This window comes from Ambystoma mexicanum, chromosome 2p, assembly GCF_040938575.1.
Source record: "Ambystoma mexicanum isolate Mex_15411 chromosome 2p, UKY_AmexF1_1, whole genome shotgun sequence".
NCBI classification, from domain to species: Eukaryota; Metazoa; Chordata; class Amphibia; order Caudata; family Ambystomatidae; genus Ambystoma; species Ambystoma mexicanum.
Window position 1 is genome coordinate 302141297 of NC_090923.1, and position 22490 is coordinate 302163786.

The window sequence follows — 22490 nt, forward strand, 5'->3', positions numbered from 1 at the left end:
TTCAAGAGTTAAACGGGGTACCCACATCACCAAGAAATGGGTCATATGTGGAAGAAATATAAGGGTATGCCTCAGTATTCATAAACAATTTAAAAAAAGGATCGGGTAACCCCATTAATTGGGTTAGCTTCATTCCAGAATCCCAGATAACTCCTAGATTTTTTTATCTTCTTAGCTTATCTAGTGGACAGGTCAAACATAGCGGGAGATAAGAGACACTCTTTCAAAAGGTGTGCAGGACACAGCAGCATAGTCTGCCTTTACTGGATTCAATTGAAAGTATTGTTACTCAACCAGCGTTTGATTTCAGTGAGGCAGGACTGTAGGTGGGAAAGGTTCTCTTGAGAGCCAGAGTCCTTTGGAAACACTTCCAAGTCATCTGCATATGAATGGAAATTATTATCAAATGGACAACAAAAGGGAAATATAAATGTTAAAAAGGAGGCGTGATAAGGGAGAACTCTAAGGAATTCCACATGGTACCAACACAGAAGCTGAGGTGAAAGGGTCAATCTTAACAGCCTGGTGCCCATTTGAGAGGAAGCTTCAGAACCAACATAGGGATGGCCCTTCAACTCTACTACTGATGATAGCCGGGACAAGAAGATATGGTGATCCACCCTATCAAAAGCAGCCGATAAGTCAAGCACCACCAAAAGAGACAAATGGATTTGGTACGAGTAGTGGAGAAGTTCATCCCAAACCAAGACCAGGGCAGTTTCGGTTCCACGGCCCGGACAGAAGCCAGATTGCAGGGGGTCAATGAGGTGGTGGTTCTCAATGAAAACACTTAATTGTTTGGTCATCACCCTTTCAAGTATCTTTGCTATTGAGCCTTGCAATAGGTCAGTAATTACACTTGTCATTGGGGTCTAAAGATGTCTTTTTTTGTAAGGCAGGTTAAAATATTGTGGGTTCTGGAAAAGTGCATAGGTTATCCGAGTGGAGGGTCTTCAGATAAGAAATTAAATAGGCGCCAAAAATATTGAATTTACCAAAAGCAGGACATGTGACTGAGGTTCTAAATAATACTTCTGTTTGAGTAATCTTCGTGTCCTGCCCTGACTCCATATGTCTTTGGGATTCCATATTTTGGATAAGTGGAGTTTATCACTAGAACTCTGGGTGAGGTATGTTTTCAGATAATCTATTATGGTACTTTTAGTTTTTTTATTTTATTTACTTCGCATACAATTGTTTTTGCAATTTTTACAAAAAGATGTTGCTAGTCATCTTAAAAGAGCCACATAATGAAGGAAAATAAAACACTCAAGCAGTCGAGGAAAAAGCGAGGAAGTAGACTGGAAGACGAACAGGCATGTAATACGGGCACAAGGTGAGCAGAAGAAATGGAGTATAGCGACAACAGAGATCAGCACAGAACAGAAACAGATGCAAATGCCAAAACACCGCACAGGGGCTGCAGAATACAGGCCCCAACAGCCAGCTGTTCCCTGTTAGAGTGCTCATCCCACACAAGGGTCCCGACAGATTGTCGCTGTGGAAGTTCGTAAGGCGATCAATTCAAAAGCACTTTCCAGAATTTTTACGGTTGCTATGGACCATTTTGTTTTCTCTCCTGACATCAACCTATTCCACCATGTTGTATCTGCTTCTTCTAACATTCCCGAGTGGTCTGTACAAAGGCTGGTCAGGTATGTGGCTCTTGATTTTCTTAACTCTGGGCATTGTAGCAGAAGATGTTTTATTGTTTCTGGTTCATTTGATTGAGTACAAAGTCAACAGGCCTTATCATTTGTTTGCATCCTAATAGCCTGAATTTCACGTGTCGGTAGGAGGTTGAAGCGCGCTCTCATGAACAGTTTCCTTAGTTATTTATTTGGAAATTTAGTGCAGTATGCCATAGGCTCCTTCAATTTATTGAAGTTTGGTGGAAGATCTTTGGTCAGTTTATTAGCGTGGGCTTTTTCCAGAGTTTCTATCCAATCTTGGGCCCCGAGTTTAGATTTTATTCTGACTGGATTCGTTTTTAGATCTTCGGTGCATGCAATCTCAATACGTTTTCTCTGAGTTTGTCCGTCCATTTGTTTAGGATGACTAGGTGACGGTTTGTTACTTCAGCGGCTACAATCTTATAGATTGGCGGGCTGTCAGGTATGAGTGTATTCCTAAACAATTGCATTGCGTTTTGTGCCACCGTCGCCTCTAGGGAGAGCAGGCCCAGCTCTCTTCTGATGAGCTCCATTGAGACTGCGGTAGGAAGTCCTAGGACCGTTTTCCAGATATGGCTCTCTAGTTTCCGCCAGATGTCATTTGGCATACTCAGGGTTGCTACCATGCCATAGGTCAAGGGTGGCACCACCTTCCCTTTATAGAACTCTATCGCTGGGACTAGCGAAAATTTATCATATTTTCGGTCCACGATTTTCATTTGGGCAACAAGATTTTTCGTTTTTTCCCCATAGAGCGCATTGCATTGTTACCTCCTTCGCCGAATGGTCGATATGGACTCCTAGATATTTAAAACTTGGGACCACTTCGATTTCGACTTTATCCAAAGCCCAATTGTAGCCAGCCTGAGTCTTTTTGGCACTTTTTCCAATGATCACTATTTTCATTTTTGATTTGTTTATTTTTAGGTTATTCTGTTCCATGTATTGTAAGTTGGAGAGTTGGCGTTGTAAGCCGATTTGGGTTTGGTCAAGTAGTATCAAGTTGTCTGCATACAGTAGACGCGATAGGTTTACCTTTCCCAGCTTGGGTTGAAAAGCTCTGACTGGTTCTTCCGACTCTTTAAGGTCCCCCAAAAAAGCAATAAACAGCGCCGGGGCTAGGGGGCAGCCTTGCTTCACTCCTCACTCCGCCGGTATCTCTCTAGACAGAAGGCCTTGATTATTTAAACAGACTCTTAGCTTAGTGTTTGTATGTAAAGCCATCACAGGGTCCAGCAGTTCCCTAGGGCAATTCTATTCTTTCAGTTTTTCCCACAGAATCCGCCTGTCAACTCTGTCAAAGGCCTGTGACAGATCTACAAAAGCTAGGAACACGGTGGTGCCCCTTGCTTAACCTTGGCTTTTATCAGGTTGAGAATTAAGATGTTAAATGTTGTGCTACCTTTCTTTAAAAAGTCCATTTGAAAAGGATCAGTAGCCGGGGATAGTCTGGCTCAATTTTGAAAATGTGTCAGCAGGAGGGTCGCAAATATTTTGCCTATTATATCGAGTAGGGCGATCGGTCTGTAATTAAGCGGATCTTCTCTGTTCCCTCGTTTAAAGATCGGAACCACCACCGCTTTTGTCCACGACGTTGTCTGTCTGCACTGATCAAAGATGGTACTAATGAAGGCAGCACATTTCTCGGTGTTCTGTTTTAAGTCAATGTTACTTAGGCCATCGGGTCCGGGTGCTCTCGATTTCTTTAATTTGAGTATGACGTTCTTTATGTCATGAATTGACGATATATCAATCCATGTCGTTTCAGCTGGGCTTTCGGCCATCGATGTTTGATGAGGAGGTGCCCTAAACAGGTTTTCAAAGAATGAAACCCACGAGCTTTCGCTCACTGCGTTGGCAATTTGGTTTTACACCTTCTTATCCGATTTGTTCGTAAGTGCCCAAAAGTCGCCAGTTTTCTTTGTGCTTATTGACCGCAGCATTTCCTCTGCGTCTTTTTGGTATATTTCATGTCTATGACCTCGCACCCAAGATTTATATTTTGAGTTTTCCTGTTTCCATGTCTTCCATGTCGTTAGCGAGTTATCTTTTTTAATTTGTCTCTTCAATTTTCTCAGTGTTTTCTTTCTTTCTACGACCTCTGTCATGTGTGGATATTTTGCAGTACCTTTAGTTTTTTTCCTTGCGTGTTCGTCTTGTACTGTAATAAGAAGGGTAGGTAGTCCGGGCTTTGCATCTTATCTCCTTGCGACTGAATCTCAGTTTTATACTTTTTGGTGATACATTCTATGTTTGCCGCAGTTAGACAAATGCAGGTTTGTTGGATATTCAGCTTGATCGAATTCCTGTAACAATTGGTCACGGGTCATAGCGATTTCCATTGTATCGCCAGCAGGTTGTGGTCGCTTTGCTGAGTTTTAATCACCAAATAATTTTCGATACTTGCCAATAGGCTATGTGAGATGAAGAAATAGTCAATATTGGCACTGGATTCACCCCTTTCCCATGTGGGTATCTTAACATTCCAGGATTTCAATGCTGCCACATTATGGAGGTTTCTCGATTTCATAAGCCTCATCCAGGTTGTGCCTCTGTCTTCACTGGGAGATTTCATCCTCTTCGGCACAGTGGTCTCCTTTTCACTACTGCAATTTGCGTTTAAGTTTCCACAGATTATTATGTGTGTTTGGGGATCTTCCACGATAATGTCATCAATTGTATTTGCAACTTGGTTACAGAATGTTGTTATAAGGGCTATTTTCGCTTTTTCACTTCCCTTTCCGCTTGCATCTTCCTAGGTCCATGTCGTTAGAACTGCCAGTATGCCATATGTCTCTGTTGTAGTTTTTAAACTGGAGATTCCTGAGCCCAACTTTATTGCTATCAGGAGCCCTGATGACGGTCGGCCAAACAGGCCTTTCGATGCTGGAGAGAAACCTATCTCAAATCTGTCCAGAGATGGTTTTTCTGTTAACCAGTGCTCCTGAAGACATAAGATGTCAAAAGTACCTAAATCCTGGTTTTCGGAGTTCGTCAGATGTCGATGGCCTCTCGTGTTCCACGAGGCCATAGAAAGAAGTTTTTGAGGTGCTGATTCTTGATAGGTGGTCGGAGGGGGTAGATTTCTGATCCCACCTCCTGATGATTGCTATTTATCACTGTGAGGATTCAACGTTGCTTTTAGCCACTTCCATGGGCCCTTTGGTACTCTAGCTTCTCGACTTTCTTTTCTTCCCTCCTTGTCTGGTGTTACTCTGTTGGTCCGGGTCGTCTGTCGCTGAGTAGGGGTTTCGACTGTATGTCTGTCGCTTCTTTCACAGGCCTGGACTCCGTTCCTTACACGCTCTTCCTGTTGTTCTTCAATAGCTTCAGGGTCTGTCCGTCGTCGTCTCTCATTCCTTGGTTCATATTTTTCCCACTCGTAGTGCCGCTTGCTTTCGTAATCCGTGTGGTACATGGGGGCTTGTCTTTTCCTGTTGTATAGATCTTTCGTTTTAGATATGTAGTGCCATTTGTGTTCACCACTTTTCTTTGTTGGCTGCGCCTTTAGATCAGTCTTAGGTAGGCGTAGTTCTGTCAGGGTGAACCCTGTGTCATGATGCCCGCTCCCGGGGAGCCGGTTCAATCCCTGCGTCCCCGAAAGCGGACATCCAGTCCCCAAGGAAGGACCCAGCAACCCCATATAGGGGCCCATTGGACAGTGCCTGGCGCCTATGGCGCCAGGCTCATAAAAGACATCAGTCCTGGCGCCATAGGCGCCAGGCTCATTATGGAAGTGCTTGGGTGCACTTACCTGATGCAGACCATGCTGCAGGATTCCGGCCTCCTTGAGGCCTGAAAGGAACTACTTTACCTGTGGGACTAATTTACCATCCGGGCGTGGTCAGGGAAGGATACATACCTAATTGGAGGAAGGATACATACCTGGAACTTCTTCCTAGGCTATTTAAACCCCACCCGAACAGCCACACGTGCTTCGCGTTGTTCTGCATCTAGCAGCTGGACGCTCACCGTGTCTGCTCCTGCATCCTGACTTCTGCCACGCCTGCCAGCATCCTGGATCACCTGCAAAGGAAGAGAAGAAGAGAACAGAAGAAGGAAAAGTCCTTACCTGCTAAATCCGCTTCCCGGAGACATCTCGCTGACAATCCTGAAAAGGAAGACTTATTTAAAAGCTCATTGCGTCGATCGCTGCAGCGCTGCATTCCACTCACCTTTACAGGGCGCCTCCATGTTCAGCAGCGATCATCCGGATTCGCAGTCACGCCCCAGCGCCTAGGGAGAAAAATACCAGAACAAAAGGTGAGAGAGAAAAGTGAATAAGGAAAGCTAAATCTCCATGTTAAGACTTACCTGTTGATTCATTCCCTCTTCATTTCGGGTCCGCGCCGCATCCTGGCATTTCCGGACCCCGGCCCCTAAGGGGAAAAAGAGACATCAGCGTTAATGAGCGAATGAAAAGACATTACCAAAAAACGCTCATTAAAGACTTACCTGATTTCTACAAGGATTTCACCTCTCATCTCGGGTCGGTGCCTGTTCCCCGGCATTCCATACCCCGGCCCCTATGGGGAAAAAGACACTAGCATTAGTACATTAATGCATGGACACAAGGGGAACCTCTTATCAAAAAACTTACCTGGAAGCCAAGCAAGTTTGGTTCTCACCAATCCGAAAATCCAGTGAAGTAACTGGATACCAACGCGCCCCTGCATCAGAAGCAGGATGGGGAGCTCGTCCTTCCAGACCCTAAGGTGAGACGCTATGAGGAATCACAGAAGGGTTTCGAGGAGGGTGAGATGGGAAAGTGGGAGGCTGATTGCATTACCCCGCATGCAGTTAATCCCCTATTTTCGCCTACAGAAGGATACTTCTGCGAGCCAGACAAGCCAGATTTGGGGGCCCGGTCCAGTCCGTCTTCCGAACCCTGCGCATCACCTTAGAAGAGGTCACTGCAGCGCGAACCAGGCCAGCGCCTCCGTGGGAGTCAGGTGAGCATTACAGAACGCGAAGCCTTCCTACGAATTCCCACCCAGGCGCTATGGAAAGTTCTGAGACTGATCAGTTGGCCCAATTACTGGGGTAATTACGGGCCGAAGTACATGCCGCTCATCAAGAGACTGATGCCCTCAGGAGGGAATTAATAATATCAAAGGAAAGAACTGATGACCTGGCCAGACAGCTTTTGCAAGGTCAAGCTGGGCAAACTCTTCTACCCGGTTCCGGAGGGAACCCCGCTCCTGTGGTTTCCAGTAACCCTGTGCAGATTAATCTACCTGGAAACATGCCGCTGGCCCCACCCGAACGCTTTGCTGGGGACCCCAAACGATTTGCCGTATTCATGAATCAGTGTCGTTTGCACTTCCTATGCAGACCTGGGGCCTTCCCTAACGATCAGACCAAGGTAGCCTTTGTATTGTCATATCTCAGCAGCTGCGCTGCCGATTGGTCAGTTCCACTGGTTACTCAAGATGACCCGATTCTCCGTGATTTTCAAAGGTTTCAAGCAAGCATGGAAAGGTTATTTGCTCGACACTCTCAGGGGCAGGCTCTGGATGACGAACTTCTATCCCTGCGACAGGGCAATCAGGACCTCCTATCCTATATTGCAACCTTTAATAGACTAATTGTGGAAACGGGATGGCCAGAGGATAAAAGAGTCACGTTGTTTTATCGAGGCCTATGCAGAGAACTTAAAGATGTCTTGGCCCAAGTTGTAAATCCGCCCCAAGAATGCACAGAGTATATAGACTTAGTGGTCGAATTGGATCACAGACTTCAAAACAGAAAAGCAGATCGGTCCAGGTTTGAGACCCGGGTGTTGGTCAAGACCCATGCTAATCTCAAGGGAGTTGATGTCTCTGAGCCTATGCAAATTAGAGGGGTTAAAGGACCCTTAACTCAAAAGAAACGTGAAAGGAGGCGGCAGTTAAAATTATGTCTTTATTGTGGGAATTCTGGACACTTTCTACGAGATTGCCCGGCAAAACCGCCCCGAAAGGCGGTAGGAGCCGCTGATAAAACCCATGAAGACTGTTCGGGAAACGACTCCGCCCGACAAGTGTAGGGGTCCGCTTGCCGAGCTTGAAAACTAACTCTCAGACCTCGCATTTCATTGTGCCAATGGTTCTCGTAGATCCAGAACAGCCTAAGCGGTTGCATGCAATAAAGGCATACATCGATAGTGGGGCTATTGGAAACTATGTGGATCGTGAATTGGTCTCTAGGATTAACCTCCCTCTCTGTCCTAAAACCAGCAAAGATGTCATCACCACAGTCGATGGAACTGAAATTGCCTCTGGACCGGTAACACATTCCACTACTGAGGTGACTCTTATTGGTCCCGACAGCCATCGGGAGGGTGTTGTGTTTGATGTAATCAAGGCTCCACAGTTTCAGGTTATTCTTGGAATCCCTTGGTTAGAGACACATAATCCTCGAATTGATTGGCGAGCTAAGAGAACAACCTTCCCGGATTGTACACAAACCTGCTACCCAGAAAACCTGAAGATTAATCTAGCATCTGTAACCTCTGCCTCCATGCAACTACCTCCGGAATACCAAGACTTTCAGGACGTCTTCCAAAAGGAACAGGCCAACACGTTACCTCCTTACAGATCGTACGATTGCCAAATCGATCTGGTGCCCGGTGCACAACCACCTTGTAGCAGGATTTATGCCCTTACCGAACCTGAGAATCTGCATTTGAGACAATATTTGGATCAATATCTAGCTAATGGTTTTATTCGCCCGTCAAAGTCCCCGGCATCCTCGGCTTTGTTCTTCGTGCCCAAAAAAGAAGGCGACCTTAGAACTTGTATCGATTACCGCGCATTGAACCAGATAACCGTTAAAAACCGTTATCCTCTGCCTCTGATCCCTGAACTCCTTGACCAGGTGAAGGATGCTTGCATATACACCAAGTTAGATCTCCCGGGGGCTTATCATCTGGTACGAGATAAAGAAGGCGACGAATGGAAAACTGCCTTCCGTACTAAATACGGATTATTCGAGTACCAGGTGATGCCTTTCGGATTGTGTAACGCGCCGGCTGCCTTCCAATACTTCATGAATGATGTCCTTCGGGAACTCATCGATGTTTGTGTTGTCGTATATATCGATGACATTCTGGTGTACTCCTCTTCGGAATCTGATCGAAGAAAACACGTCAGGGCAGTACTTGAAAAACTGCGCCAACACAAACTATTTGCTAAATTGGAGAAATGTGTTTTCCATACCACAGAAGTCGAGTTTCTAGGTTTCATCCTGACACCCAAAGGAGTCCGAATGGACTCAAGAAAAGTGGATGCCATCCTCAAATGGCCATCACCTAGCTCTGTAAAAGGGGTTCAAAGCATGCTCGGCTTTGCCAATTTCTATTGCAGGTTTATCCCGGAATTTTCACGCGTGGTACAACCCATTACTGCACTCTTGAGGAAAAATAAATGTTTTGAATGGTCTGAAGAAGCCGAGCAGGCCTTTCAGGATTTAAAAGCTAAGTTTACCTCCGCACCTATATTGAAACACCTGCGTCCAGATCTCCCTTATGTCGTCGAGACTGACGCATCCAGCCTAGCCATGGGAGCTGTCCTGTCCCAAAGAGATCCCGAAACCAACCAACTGCATCCCGTAGCATTTTGGTCCAGAAAATTCTCGGCACCCGAGGTTAATTATGCAATCACGGACAAAGAACTGTTAGCCATTAAGTCTGCTTTTAAAGCCTGGCGGCATTATCTGCTTGGCGCTTGACATACCATCACAGTGATCACTGATCACCGGAATTTACAGTATTTGAAAACCGCCAAGGCTCAGTCATCACGGCAGCTCCAATGGGCTTTGTTTTTCGCTGAATTTGATTTCGTGATTACCTATCGACCTGGCTGCAAGAATGGCAAAGCAGACGCCTTATCCCGAATTGGAATGGGAGAATCTGATACAAACTCAGAACCAGTACCAATAATTCCCGAACAGAGGATTAGGCATGACTTTGTTAGACGCTTGAAGGCATTCAAGCCAGAGTGAAACAACTCCTGGACCCTACAACCTTACAGGATTGGATACAAAAGGGATCAGACTTTACCATAGATAATGGTTTACCTTATTTCCAAGGACGCTTATTCCTGCCACATAAGGAATTACACGAACTAGTTATTTCCGGTTATCATGATGCATTAATAGAGGGACACCCCGGTATTGCCAAGACAGAGGAAAAGGTGAAACGACAATTTTGGTGGCCCTCTTGGCGAAAAGATGTTAAATCTTTTGTGATATCCTGTGGTGTTTGCGCCCAAAAGAAAAGTCAAAAGAAAAGACCAGCCGGTCTCCTTCAACCTCTAGACATACCGCCAGCACCCTGGCACACCCTATCAATGGATTTTATTACAGACCTGCCTCCTTGTTCGGGGTACAATACTATTCTGGTAATTGTGGATTTGTTTTCCAAAATGGCCCACTTTATTCCTTTGAAAGGTTTACCTTCAGCTTCTGTCCTAGCCAAAGAATTCCTCGAAAATATTGTTCGGCTACATGGATTCCCATCTATACTAATCTCTGACCGGGGAAGTCAATTCATTTCCCACTTCTGGCGCAAATGTTGTCAAATGGCGCAGATCGACGTAAGATTATCGACCAGTCACCATCCTCAGACCGATGGTCAGACCGAGAGGACAAATCAGACCCTTGAGCAATACTTACGGTGTATGTTACAGCAATCTGAAAGCAACTGGAAAGACATTCTTTGGATAGCCGAATACGCATATAATAATTCGGTACACTCTGGAACTGGCCACAGTCCTTTTTATACTTTGTTTGGGCATCACCCTCGAACCTCAAACCTTGACTCACCTCAGAACCTCGGAATGCCTGCAGTAGTACATCTGCACTCTACAATTACCCAAGCCTTCAAAGAGGCAACTACGCATTTACAACAAGCCAAGAGAAAATACAAGGAGAATGCTGATCTACATGGGGGTGAAGCACCTCCGTATCAGATTGGGGATCAAGTGTGGTTAGCGACCAGACATTTACCACTCAAAGGGCCTCGAACTTTTAACCCAAAATATCTGGGACCTTATTCTATTACGGCAATAATTAACCCAGTGGCTGTTAAACTTGATTTACCAGCTAGTATGCAAATTCACCCTGTTTTTCATGTGTCACTTCTGAAACCAGTGGTACCCGGAACCCGACTACTCAAACCTCCAGAACCTATTCTAATAGATGGGGAGCCCGAATTCGAAGTGAAGAACATTTTAGACTCAAAAATGTTTAGGTCAAAACCGTTCTACCTAATTGATTGGAAGGGGTACGGACCTCAGGAGAGGTCGTGGGAACCCAGCGACCATGTGCATGCACCTCGATTAGTCAGGAAATTCCACTGACTCTTCCCAGACAAACCAAAACCCCTGGAGGGAACAACCTTGGGAGGGGCCTTGGGGGGGAATGCCGTCATGATACCCGCTCCCGGGGAGCCGGTTCAAGCCCTGCGTCCCCGAAAGCGGACATCCAGTCCCCAAGGAAGGACCCAGCAACCCCATATAGGGGCCCTTTGGACAGTGTCCTGACGCCTATGGCGCCAGGCTCATAAAAGACATCAGTCCTGGCGCCATAGGCGCCAGGCTCATTATGGGAATGCTTGGGTGCACTTACCTGATGCAGACCATGCTGCAGGATCCCGGCCTCCTTGAGGCCTGAAAGGAACTACTTTACCCGTGGGACTAATTTACCATCCGGGCGTGGTCGGGGAAGGATACATACCTAATTGGAGGAAGGATACATACCTGGAACTTCTTCCAAGGCTATTTAAACCCCACCCGAACAGCCACACGTGCTTCGCGTTGTTCTGCATCTAGCAGCTGGACGCTCACCGTGTCTGCTCCTGCATCCTGACGTCTACCATGCCTGCCAGCATCCTGGATCACCTCCAAAGGAAGAGAAGAAGAGAACAGAAGAAGGAAAAGTCCTTACCTGCTAAATCCGCTTCCCGGAGACATCTCGCCGACAATCCTGAAAAGGAAGACTTTTATTTAAAAGCTCATCGCGTCGATCGCTGCAGCGCCGCATTCCACTCACCTTTACAGGGCGCCTCCATGTTCAGCAGCGATCATCCGGATTCGCAGTCACGCATCAGCGCCTAGGGAGAAAAAGAGCAGAACAAAAGGTGAGAGAGAGAAGGGAATAAGGAAAGCTAAATCTCCATGTTAAGACTTACCTGTTGATTCATTCCCTCTTCATTTCGGGTCCGCGCCGCATCCTGGCATTTCCGGACCCCGGCCCCTAAGGGGAAAAAGAGACATCGGCGTTAATGAGCGAATGAAAAGACATTACCAAAAAAACGCTCATTAAAGACTTACCTGATTTCTACAAGGATTTCACCTCTCATCTCGGGTCGGTGCCTGTTCCCCGGCATTCCATACCCCGGCCCCTATGGGGAAAAAGACACTAGCATTAGTACATTAATGCATGGACACAAGGGGAACCTCTTATCAAAAAAATTACCTGGAAGCCAAGCAAGTTTGGTTCTCACCAATCCGAAAATCCAGTGAAGTAACTGGATACCAACGCGCCCCTGCATCAGAAGCAGGATGGGGAGCTCGTCCTTCCAGACCCTAAGGTGAGACGCTACGAGGAATCACAGAAGGGTTTCGAGGAGGGTGAGAGGGGAAAGTGGGAGGCTGATTGCATTACCCCGCATGCAGTTAATCCCCTATTTTCACCTACAGAAGGATACTTCTGCGAGCCAGACAAGCCAGATTTGGGGGCCCGGTCCAGTCCGTCTTCCGAACCCTGCGCATCACCTTAGAAGAGGTCACAGCAGCGCGAACCAGGCCAGCGCCTCCGTGGGAGTCAGGGGAGCGTTACACCCTGCTTGTTTTAGGTCTTTGTAGGCTTCATCCGGAACGCCTTTTAGTGCCTGACCTTTAATGTGTAAATAGGTTTTTGCCTTTTGGTCTCGATGGTAGGGTTCTATTAGTATGAAATCTTCGGTATTCAGATGCTGCAGTGTATTTTGCTTAGTATATATAATACCGTTTTCCTGTTCACGACTATATATTTGCTTTTGCACGACGTTTGCTCTAGTTTGAACACTCTTGAATCCTTGAGGAAGCTATGCAAGTTCTTGGTTTTCTCTGTTGTTTATGTTGCATGGGTCTAGTCTCACGCTCATCTCTTCTACTTGGATTTTCTTCGTAGTGCCGCTGTAATCGTGGCTTCAGTGGAGTTGACCCATGAGTAGGTTCAGTCTTGTTTTGCGGCGTTTCTTTGTCTTCTAGAAATGTTGGCACTGTTTTGCCTGTTGCCTTTTCGCCTTTTGCTTCCCTCTTACTGTCATGGTTGCAGTATTGTTCCTCTATAGATCCCACTGGGCCCTTGGGATTTTCTCCTCTTACGTCTGTATCTAGGTGTACAGATAGATCCATCAGTGGGCTAGCTCTCATAAATTCATCTGTCGTTTTTGGTGATTTTTCTGTCAGTTGCTGACTTTTTGCTGAAGGTCCGGTTGTATGATTTGGTGTAGTGGGGCTTTGTGTTAAATTAATTATTACCTCTTTCTTTTTAAATTATGGAGTCTGTTTTCTTTTTCTTTGTTTCGCCCGTGGTGGATCCACTTGCCAAACATAGCACCACTTTTTTCTTTTGGCTTGTCGATGAGGGTGATGTTTTTGAGCCCGTACTAGTGTTATGGTTTTGCGGCAAAGGAGACTCACTTGAGCTTTTCAGTTTTTGTATACTGAAAATTGGTTCCATCTCTCCTATCTCCTTCTTGGCGGTTGTCTGGCATGCTCTGTCCGTGCACTTTTTTACGATCTTTTTTTCAAGTACTACTTCTTTCCTTCCAGCCACCAAGCTGGCCCATTTCTCCTCCCACATCGTCGCCTGTTTGCTAGTTTTCGCCTCAATAGCTGTAATGTATCCCTCTAAGAAGTCGAGCTTAAATTGGATCTTAAAGAGAATCGTTGTGTTATCTTTTGTCGAATCACTGATTGTCTCATATAATTTGCAAAATGGTGCAAGAGCAATTGTAAGGGCCGCCATGATTGTAGTCATGTCTTGTTTTTTATTTGGTGATGGTCTTTGAGAGTCGGACACAATTTCACTGTTTCTCCTATGTTTAACCAGAGTGTTCTGAAAGTCCCTACTAGGGCAACTATCGAATTGTTGTGATGAAGTTTCGAGAGTCGAGCCCTCAACTGTAACTTCAGATGTTTCTGAACAGTTGAGAGAAGTTCTAGAGACATTTAAATTTAGTATTGTTCCGACCTGACTGGTTTTGTCAGTTTTTCTCCTCTTTCTGTATGTTGAAGGTGAATTTTTGTCCAGGATTGGTCTCATTAGGGCCCGTGGTCCTGGAACACATTCCTGGAATATCCTTGGGTCCGTATTTGATCTGTTCCCCAATTGGTTTTTAAATCTCAAATTGAGTCCTAAATGTGCATTGTCCTCTTGTTGCTGCAGTTCATCCATTCTAGGAGTCTCGCATGGTGGATGATGTTGTTTATCATGGGTCTTCAAGTTGTGACGCCTTATCTTGTTCCATCTGTTCCTGGAGCTGGATTTCAGCTGTTGTTCCGATAGTAGCCGAAGGGTCGACACTTTGGATCAGCATCTCTGTAGGACTGGTGTTGTCCGTAATAACGCAATTCAGTCGGGGTAAGACCTCCTCTGGTCCCAGCTGCGCTTGGCACTGAGTTTCATTAGTTTTCAGGGGCATCTTTGAGAGGTCATCAGTTTCCCTTAAAGACCCCGTTATGGCGTTTTTTTCCCTAGAGCCTTTGTTTAGATTTTTAAGTTCGGTAAGTAGAGCTTTTTGTTGGATTTGTTTTTGGATCAGAGTGTCTCTTTCCTTAGTGATTGTAGAGTTTAATGGGCACATTTCGCTCAGATTCACGACATTGGGTTCTTTATTCTTTGGGCTGACCGCCAGCTTTTCCGCTGCTAGTGGTCCCCTTTCCCTGTGACTTGTGTTGTCAATGACTGTTTCCGTTTTTCTGGCTTTTATTACTGGAAACGAGACCTCAATTACTTCCAGAATTTCGGCATCAGAGATTTCGTCATCTGCTTTTAGTTTATGTTTTTTTCTGTTGAGTCTTGAAGAAATTGAACAGGGCATTTGAGAGTAGAGGTTTCGGTAGCGTGCACGGCCCGAGTCAGGTTTTTTAGCTGCCACTCGACTGGATTTCTTTATTTCTTTAACACCACTGTGATTCTGATTGTGTCTCAGTACTCCGTCGTCTTGACTGTTTGAATTTTCAGGTCCACTTGGGATTGCTGTCTTTCCCCTAATGTATTGTCGTTTTGTACCACTTGGCTTATTGATCTTTTTTGGATCTTTGGAGGTTTCACATACGGAGGAGCATAGCTCCACCCAGTCCCCCAGATTGTGGTTCATTTCCTTGTTAGTGCTTTCTGTAGGCTCAGCACTAGTGTCAATACTCAGACTTTCCTCTGCTGTCCTCGTCTGCACAGATTTTGACTGATCTGTCGTTGGTTGGCTAGGGCTTGTTGCCCTTGTATGGACATTCAAGTCTGTATTCCGTTCTGCAGCCACCAGTTTGTCCATATTTGTGTGGATTAATGCCCTGGTTAGCATCAGGGGCTTTTCCATCATCCCGGTGAACAGTGGATTGTTCTCCCCGGGCTCCTTGCCTGCAGAACCTTCTGATGTTGTTTTTGTTGTACTACTTAAGGTCTGGCTTAGTTCAGTCATGTTCCGACTTGCTCCCGGGGTTGTGCTCATTGCCATTACCCCTTTCTTGATCGGTGACAGAGTCGGAGAAGAAGCCACATCAATAGAGCCGATTCCCGGTTTATCCTGGAGGAGTCTTTCTCTATGTTCCAGGTCTTTGTGTGCCTCAGTGAGCCCCCCGCGATTGTTACTGCACAGGACCAGGGCAAGGTCCAGGTCAGTCCGCCCTCCGGCAGGCTGAGCTGGGAGACCTCTCGCCCAAGCGGTGCTCCGGACCTGTATTGGCTCAGCGTCATCTAAGATGTTGTGCCGGGTGGCGGCGGTCTCCTGAGAGGAAGCCAGATCAATCTCGGCGATGGCCTTAGTCGTGACCGTACTGGGGAGTTTGTCTGCTCCCCTTCCTCCCGCTCCATTGTGTTGGCCGTACATCGCGGATGTGGAGGCTTTGCTAGACTTAGCGTCTGAAATGGAGGGCACGAGGTTCTTACCTCTTTTCCCCGGCGATCTCCGTTCAGCTTGTAGAACTGGCTTAGAGTTGCTCCGGAGAACTCTTGCGGTTTCCAACAGTTCGGTCAGTTCCGGTTCCCGATATTGATGCCAGTCACTCCCCCGACAGTCAGGGACAGGGGCTCCTGCTCCCTGCATTAGCCTGCAAGGACTGCAGGACGGCCAAACTTTGCGAACTTCGCGTGCACCGCGTTCCGTTCCGCTCCGCGGAATACTGCTGGGATTTTGTGGTTCCTCCCACAATAGACGAGCTGGAAGGCAGACTCTACTGCAGGACTGCCAAACTTTGCGAACTTCGCGTGCTCTGCGTTCCGCTCCGTGGAATACTGCTGGGCTTTTGTGGTTCCTCCCACAATAGACTAGCTGGAAGGCAGACTCTACTGCAGGACTGCCAAACTTTGCGAACTAAACTATTTTAGTTTAGTTTTAATTTAGTTCCACATTCATATGAAGTCAAGGTATCTTGGAGAAGGAATAAAAATGGCGTTACTTCCAGTGGGACCTTTTTTACCAGATTACAAATGTAGTCTAATTTTCTTTTATCAGGGAATCCCCAGGAAATGGCCAATGTATTTTTCAGGCATGCTTTTCCCCATGTCACGGGTCTGCAACCTTTGGCTCTCCAGCTGTTTTGGACTACAATTCCCATCAGCCCTTGCCAAAGCAGTCAACAGTAAGGAATCATGGGAGTCACAGTCCAAAACATAGAGCATCAGAGGTTGCAAACTCCTCCGCCCAAATGAACACAGGGTGCCAGCATGCTCAGTACACTAATATGAACAATCCATGATTTTGGGAGAACCTAGGTCATGACTGGCAAAAAGTCATAGGTCATGACACTTCGGTATCAGTTGAAAGCCCGCCAGGTGTTTAATAAGGTATTTGCATCAATAGAAAAGTTTTATATTTTTTATTCAATCATGATTAGGCGACTTTTTTCATGTGCCCCTTTAAAAACATGATTCATTAAACCAATGTTTTGTTTTGGACCGCATGTCATTTAGGCATTAGTGATCTGAAAAATTCAGATGTACTCCTCCTGATGTCACCTAAATGTGTCATATGGCCGAGTGGTTTATTTAATGGCGTCTGTAGGAGGCACTTTGTGTATCCTCAACGAGGTGGCTCAACATGACACGCTTAATTGATTTTGGATGTTATGTTATTTTTAAGGTTTCTTCGAAATACAATGAAGATTGTCCCAAAAATCATTGTTGTATCTGGGGTGCCATCAGGTACAATGCTGCTGCTCACTCAAGGCTTATATTAAAAATAGGAGAGTATTGTTCTCTTTATATTTAGTTAATAGGCCTTTGCACATATTTTTGAAGATTGGGAGACTGTGATAAAGGCTAAAAATAAAAAAAAATTTAAAAAAAGAAGATCTCATCGTTCATGTCATGGGTGTTAGTCTTAGCAGTGCACAGTGGTGGCGCGAGTTATGGTTGCTTAGCTTACCATAACTGGCGAATTTCTGGGGTTTTTCGGTTTTACTTGTAGCCATAATATGGATAGGTTGTTGTTGTGCAAAGTAATTATAATGTCCCTTTCAAATGGTTGTTGCACTGAATTTCATGTTTTTGTTAGAGCAACTGAACCATAACGTCCCTTTAACAATGTTTTTTGTCAGTGAATTTCATAGGTTTTTAGTAGGGCACTTTATCCATAATGTTCCTGTATCATACTTTGTTCAGTAAAGGTGATAGGGTTCAAGTAACACAACTTAACCATAACGTCCCTTTAACATCGGTTTTTGCACTGACTTCTATAGGCTTTTACCAGGATACTCTTAATTTTCATAGATGTACTATAGAGCATAGTGAAACCAGTGGCTCCATAGTAATAGCCACAGTGGTTGCGAACTGTCCGTCAGTTGGCAGACAATGGGTGGCATCCAATGTGCTGAGAAAGGCAGGGGTGCTCGTACATAATGGTTGCATCCAGCAAAGAGAAGGCACATGTACAAAGAGCACCATGTAAGTGTATTGCAAGGAGAAATGGAGTAGGTCTGAAAACTCTGTACCTGGGAAACAAACAGAGCAAAAGCATAGAGTATACACCATAATAGAATGCACCGATAGGCGAAGTGAGGTCTGCGTCCAACAAGATTACCGCACTCCTGCTTTACATAGAAACAAAAGAAATGGCAGAGGAAGGACTACAAAGTATTGAGAGCAGAACGTAACTAGAACGCGGTTAGTAACTGAAGCTTCTCATATAATTACACAGCTTGTGCAGTGTGCAACTGTTTAAAAACAGGATAGTTGTTTTTGTACGCAGCAATGCAACGCACCCAAAAATGGCTGGAAGAGAATTTCCCTGTTCACGAAATGAGTAATGATAGTAACGCCATTGGTACGTAGCACTGTCTGAAAAGTAAGACAGTTAATATGTATTGCTTCATGTACACGTAACAGATATTTTTATCTTTAACAGGACACACTGGAAATGAAAGCGATGCATCAGATGCAGCACCTTTTGCAGAACAGCATATGGCCACAGGAAATGAAGGAAACGCTTTAAAAAGGCAACCTATGCAGCCTGGATGTCAAAGTAAAAGATGGTGTACAAGGACATATAATTGGAGAAATTAAATAGCACTGCCCTACCTTCACGTCTACCCCTTCCCCATTTCCCAGCATACCATCCCCAACAACATCCCTGTGAGGAGAGACGTTCCGATGAGACCTCAATCCTTGGCTCCCCTCATAACAAACTTGTTGACATCCCAAATTCCCCTGTGTGTGTATCCATTTGTGCTACCCCTTCCCTTTGCTACTAGGGTTCAAGTATCGTGTACATAAAATATGTACATGTAAAGTGTTGGTGAGTGTGTAAGCAGCTTTTCCTTTTGTGTTGAAATTGCATGGTGAGTTTGTGGCGCAGAATAGTGGGCGATATGGGCGCAGTTAAGGAAAATGTAGGTTTCTTAGGGAGACTGCACATGCCCGGCGTATGTGCAATCACAATGCAGGTATCCGTAGGACTAGAGTACAGGCTGCATGTCTGCATCTGCTAATGCACTGTTAATTGCATTCGACAGCTATGCAGACGTGTATTTCACCCTCTGTGTACTGGTAACACTGCTTCTGTCGCCAACCCTATCGAATCAGGCTGTAGGCTACCGCATTTAAAGCAGTCGTACCGCCTTTGTATTTTGCTGTCCGAACCTACTGAATTATGGCTGTAGCAGGCCTGGCTGCCTGAGACCCAGTGCGAGCAAGGAGCAGCATCCTCCAGTGTACTGTGGGCCATTACTTTGATTAAAGTGCTGCTAGCACTTCCATGAATCGTGAAACAGACACAGCGGGGGTCATTACGAGTTTGGAGGTAGCCATGGTGCTATTAGCGCCATGGCTGCCTCCACACTCGTTTCCAGGTTCCTTGAATGGGGACTTACCAGGTCATTCCAACCTTGGAGGACCCGGTAAGCCCCCATTCAAAATACCCATCCGCCATTCCCATTCCAGCCCCCATAGGGCTCAATGGGCATGGGGAGGGAGCCAATAACGGGCCCGTTATTAGCTCCCTGGTCCCTTAGCGGCTCCCGCTAAGGGGCCTCTGAATGCGGCAGTAAGGGGTTAACAGCACCGGCATCCTAACCGGTGCCATTAACCCCTTACCGCCAGCCTCGTAATGAGGCCCAGCATCTCCGCACTGAGCACTGAGAAAAGTGTCAAGTTCTCGCTTGCGGTTTCTAGTGTTAGAAAGTGGATGTCACTACAAGTGTGACAGTCCGTATCCAGTCTGGAAAAGTGTATCGCTGTTCCTGCTTGGTTACTTCCATACACCTACATGTACTGACAGCTAAGTAAACATCACAACATTCGGATCGCAAACAATATGAGTGTTGCTTTGAAAGAAACTGTGGGCGCGTGGCGCTGCCTGAGTAATTATGTTCTTGCTCAACATAATGAAGCTGCGTTTGTCCTTGTTGAAAGCATTCTTCTATTTCACATTTTAATCATCTACGTCAATTCTGGTGCTTTGGCCAATGCCGTACCATCAAGTGACCATATTGCATGTGACAAAACCTCAAAGTGAAATAAAAGGCAGCAGTGTGCACTGTACTGCCCTTCCAACAGTGCAGTAGGTTACTTTCCTGTACACCATTCTCCACATCTACTCCTGCCAACACCAGGGATACTCCTGTAGGGCAGTGGAGCCCTAAAGCACTGTTAGAGACCATATGCAGCGCAGCACACCATTACCTATAAATGGGCATTGTATTGTGCATGTACGGCAATGTAATAATCTGCAGTAGGCAGCAACTTCGAAGTGCTTTGAAATGTTCGGTCTGGGAGCATGACAATGAATGCCGCCTACCTAAGGGAAGGCCACCCAACATCATCCTCTGTCTGCACGGGTCCTATTTTATCCTTCTGGGTGGTGGTCCTTCCGTACCCTCCCTTTACTTCTGTGTCGTATGTTAGAACCCAAGAAACAAGCAAAACAACAGGAAATGGAAAACATTAAAGAAAAAGCTCCTTTCAGAGGTAAAAAATGGATTTGCCAATGAAAGGATGCAGGCCGCCGTGCTGTCTATACCCTCCACAAATTGTGCAGCAAACAATGGGAGCTGTGGCTCTGCAGAAAACATTGCAGTCAGTTCGGGTACAAACAGCAGCCTGAAAAAAGAGGGTTCTTCTTATGTTTGTTTGCATTGCAAAGGGTTGAAGTGCGCTAGACCTACTTGAGAAATGCGTGCTGTTCTTCCAAAAAGGGCAGCAATGCATTTTACATACGTAGCAGGAAATCCTAAATGCTAGGATCAGGGCGATGAACGCCATTTGTGGGAAAAATGTTCGCGCTATGAAATGCAATATTTCCATTGTGGAAGTTGGACATTGCCACATCTCGGAAAAAGGCACAAATAGCCTTCTTGGCAATGTGCCTCGCTTTCTCCATTTCCAGACCAAATCAAAAAGATCATAGCTACAGTCTTACCTGCATAATGGTACAAAATATTATGCAGTAGTTTGGAGACATGCGCATGACCTGCCCAAGTGCGTCCTTCATCGCAAACTGCAGAGACATTCCAGTAACATCTCCTAAACTTTTCTGTCCACAATGAAAAAAAGAATTGGGTGGATGATCGTGCGTCACCAAAATGCCACAAAGAGGACCCACACTCAGACACTTTATTGCAGGTACTCCATACCAGTGCACATCCAGTCCAAAACGAAACGCCACTGGACAGTGTTTTGCATTCACTGGCAACCAATGTATGTAGGACTCCCCCAAAATGCATACAGTCTGACTCCTGCAACACACAGCCACAACCGTATGCTTCTGCCTCCCTCTACACAGATATACCTTCTAACACAGTCTGTGCGTACACACCACACCCATTACTGCCCAATCCCTTATCCTCGACAGTCCCATGTCCATGCCCGCCATCCACAAAAGCCCCAGATGTGGTACGTGTAATTCTAGACCTGCCGTAATGTCCGCTGACTTTTCCTGCTGTGTGCATCTGAGAGTGGGTGAATAAATTTCAACCAGGGTAGGGGATTTCATTTGTAGTGGTGGCTTTGAGAAGAGCTTTTTTGGTTTTTTTGGCGCTTGCAAAAAAGCTCCTTTTTTTTGTTTGGTGTTTATACAGGTTTCTATTTTCTTCTCCTCCACACAATCTTACAATGGGTTCTTCAATGCAGCCTGTAGATTGTAAAACAAAGTAACAGTGCCATCGATGGACAAAAATTCCATTTGCATTGAAAAGGTGCACATTTCCAGGACCAATAATGTCATTGTTACAGAAAAACATCCATGCAGCACTCATGAAATCACACACGCTTCTGTTGATAAGACACCTTCCGAGCTCTGGGTGGTGGCAAAACACATTTGAATAGTCCTATAATTTTGTTGGCGGGATGCATGAGAAAAGCACCTTCGCAGTGGAAAAAATGTGCTTCACTGCTTTCATTAACTTCTTCAATTGACGGAACACACGTGCACAAGGCATGAAGCCCAAATGGTACGCTCCACAATGCGCAACCACTACATCAACAGTCGCGAAAGTGGCCACTTCTCTACAACGTGCAAGGGCATTGCCAAAACTGCACACGTCGACACTGGCCCACAAAGCCTCCACTCCCTTTAAATCAAAATTGCAATGAAAGCCTCTCTGTACAACATACTTGTGCAGATCTTTCACAAAGGCATCACTGACAAACACCACTATGCGTCTCTCCATGTCTGCTGGCCTCACTGCGCAGAGTAATAAAATAAATTTTACCGCCCCTTCCTGTGAAGCACACCCGCTGCACCTGATTGTATAATCCCCACAGTCCCATTCCCAGCATGCTGAGAAGGGTAGGATGTGGCATATGCGCTTCCCCCAATTACCGGGAGGGCCACGCCCCAGTAAAGCAAGACCAGTACTTCTACCCTTTACACTATTTTTTGTCCAACTCTACCTCATTGGGTACTTGTTACGATCACCTGATATCCCCGGGGGCGTCTGGAAGGCTCTGAGATCTGGAACCCTAGATGCGTAGTTGCCCAGTGCTGAATAATGAATCTGCAATTACAGAAGGGAGGATTTGTGATAACTGTCTCTAAAGGGTGAATCTCCCACCTCCCTCTGACCGATTCCCTTCCCACTGGGTTCTTTTCATACCTTAGTTATTTGTAGGGTGAGCTATCCGTCCTGCGTTTCT

At 45.8% G+C, this 22490-nt stretch overlaps 1 protein-coding gene across 11 annotated transcripts in view; it reads right to left on the bottom strand.

The window, feature by feature from the left end:
- The window catches only part of WNK2 (WNK lysine deficient protein kinase 2), a 1473871-nt gene that overhangs the window by 271951 nt on the left and 1179430 nt on the right, over positions 1–22490 (bottom strand). The gene's annotated exons all lie outside the window — the stretch shown is intronic.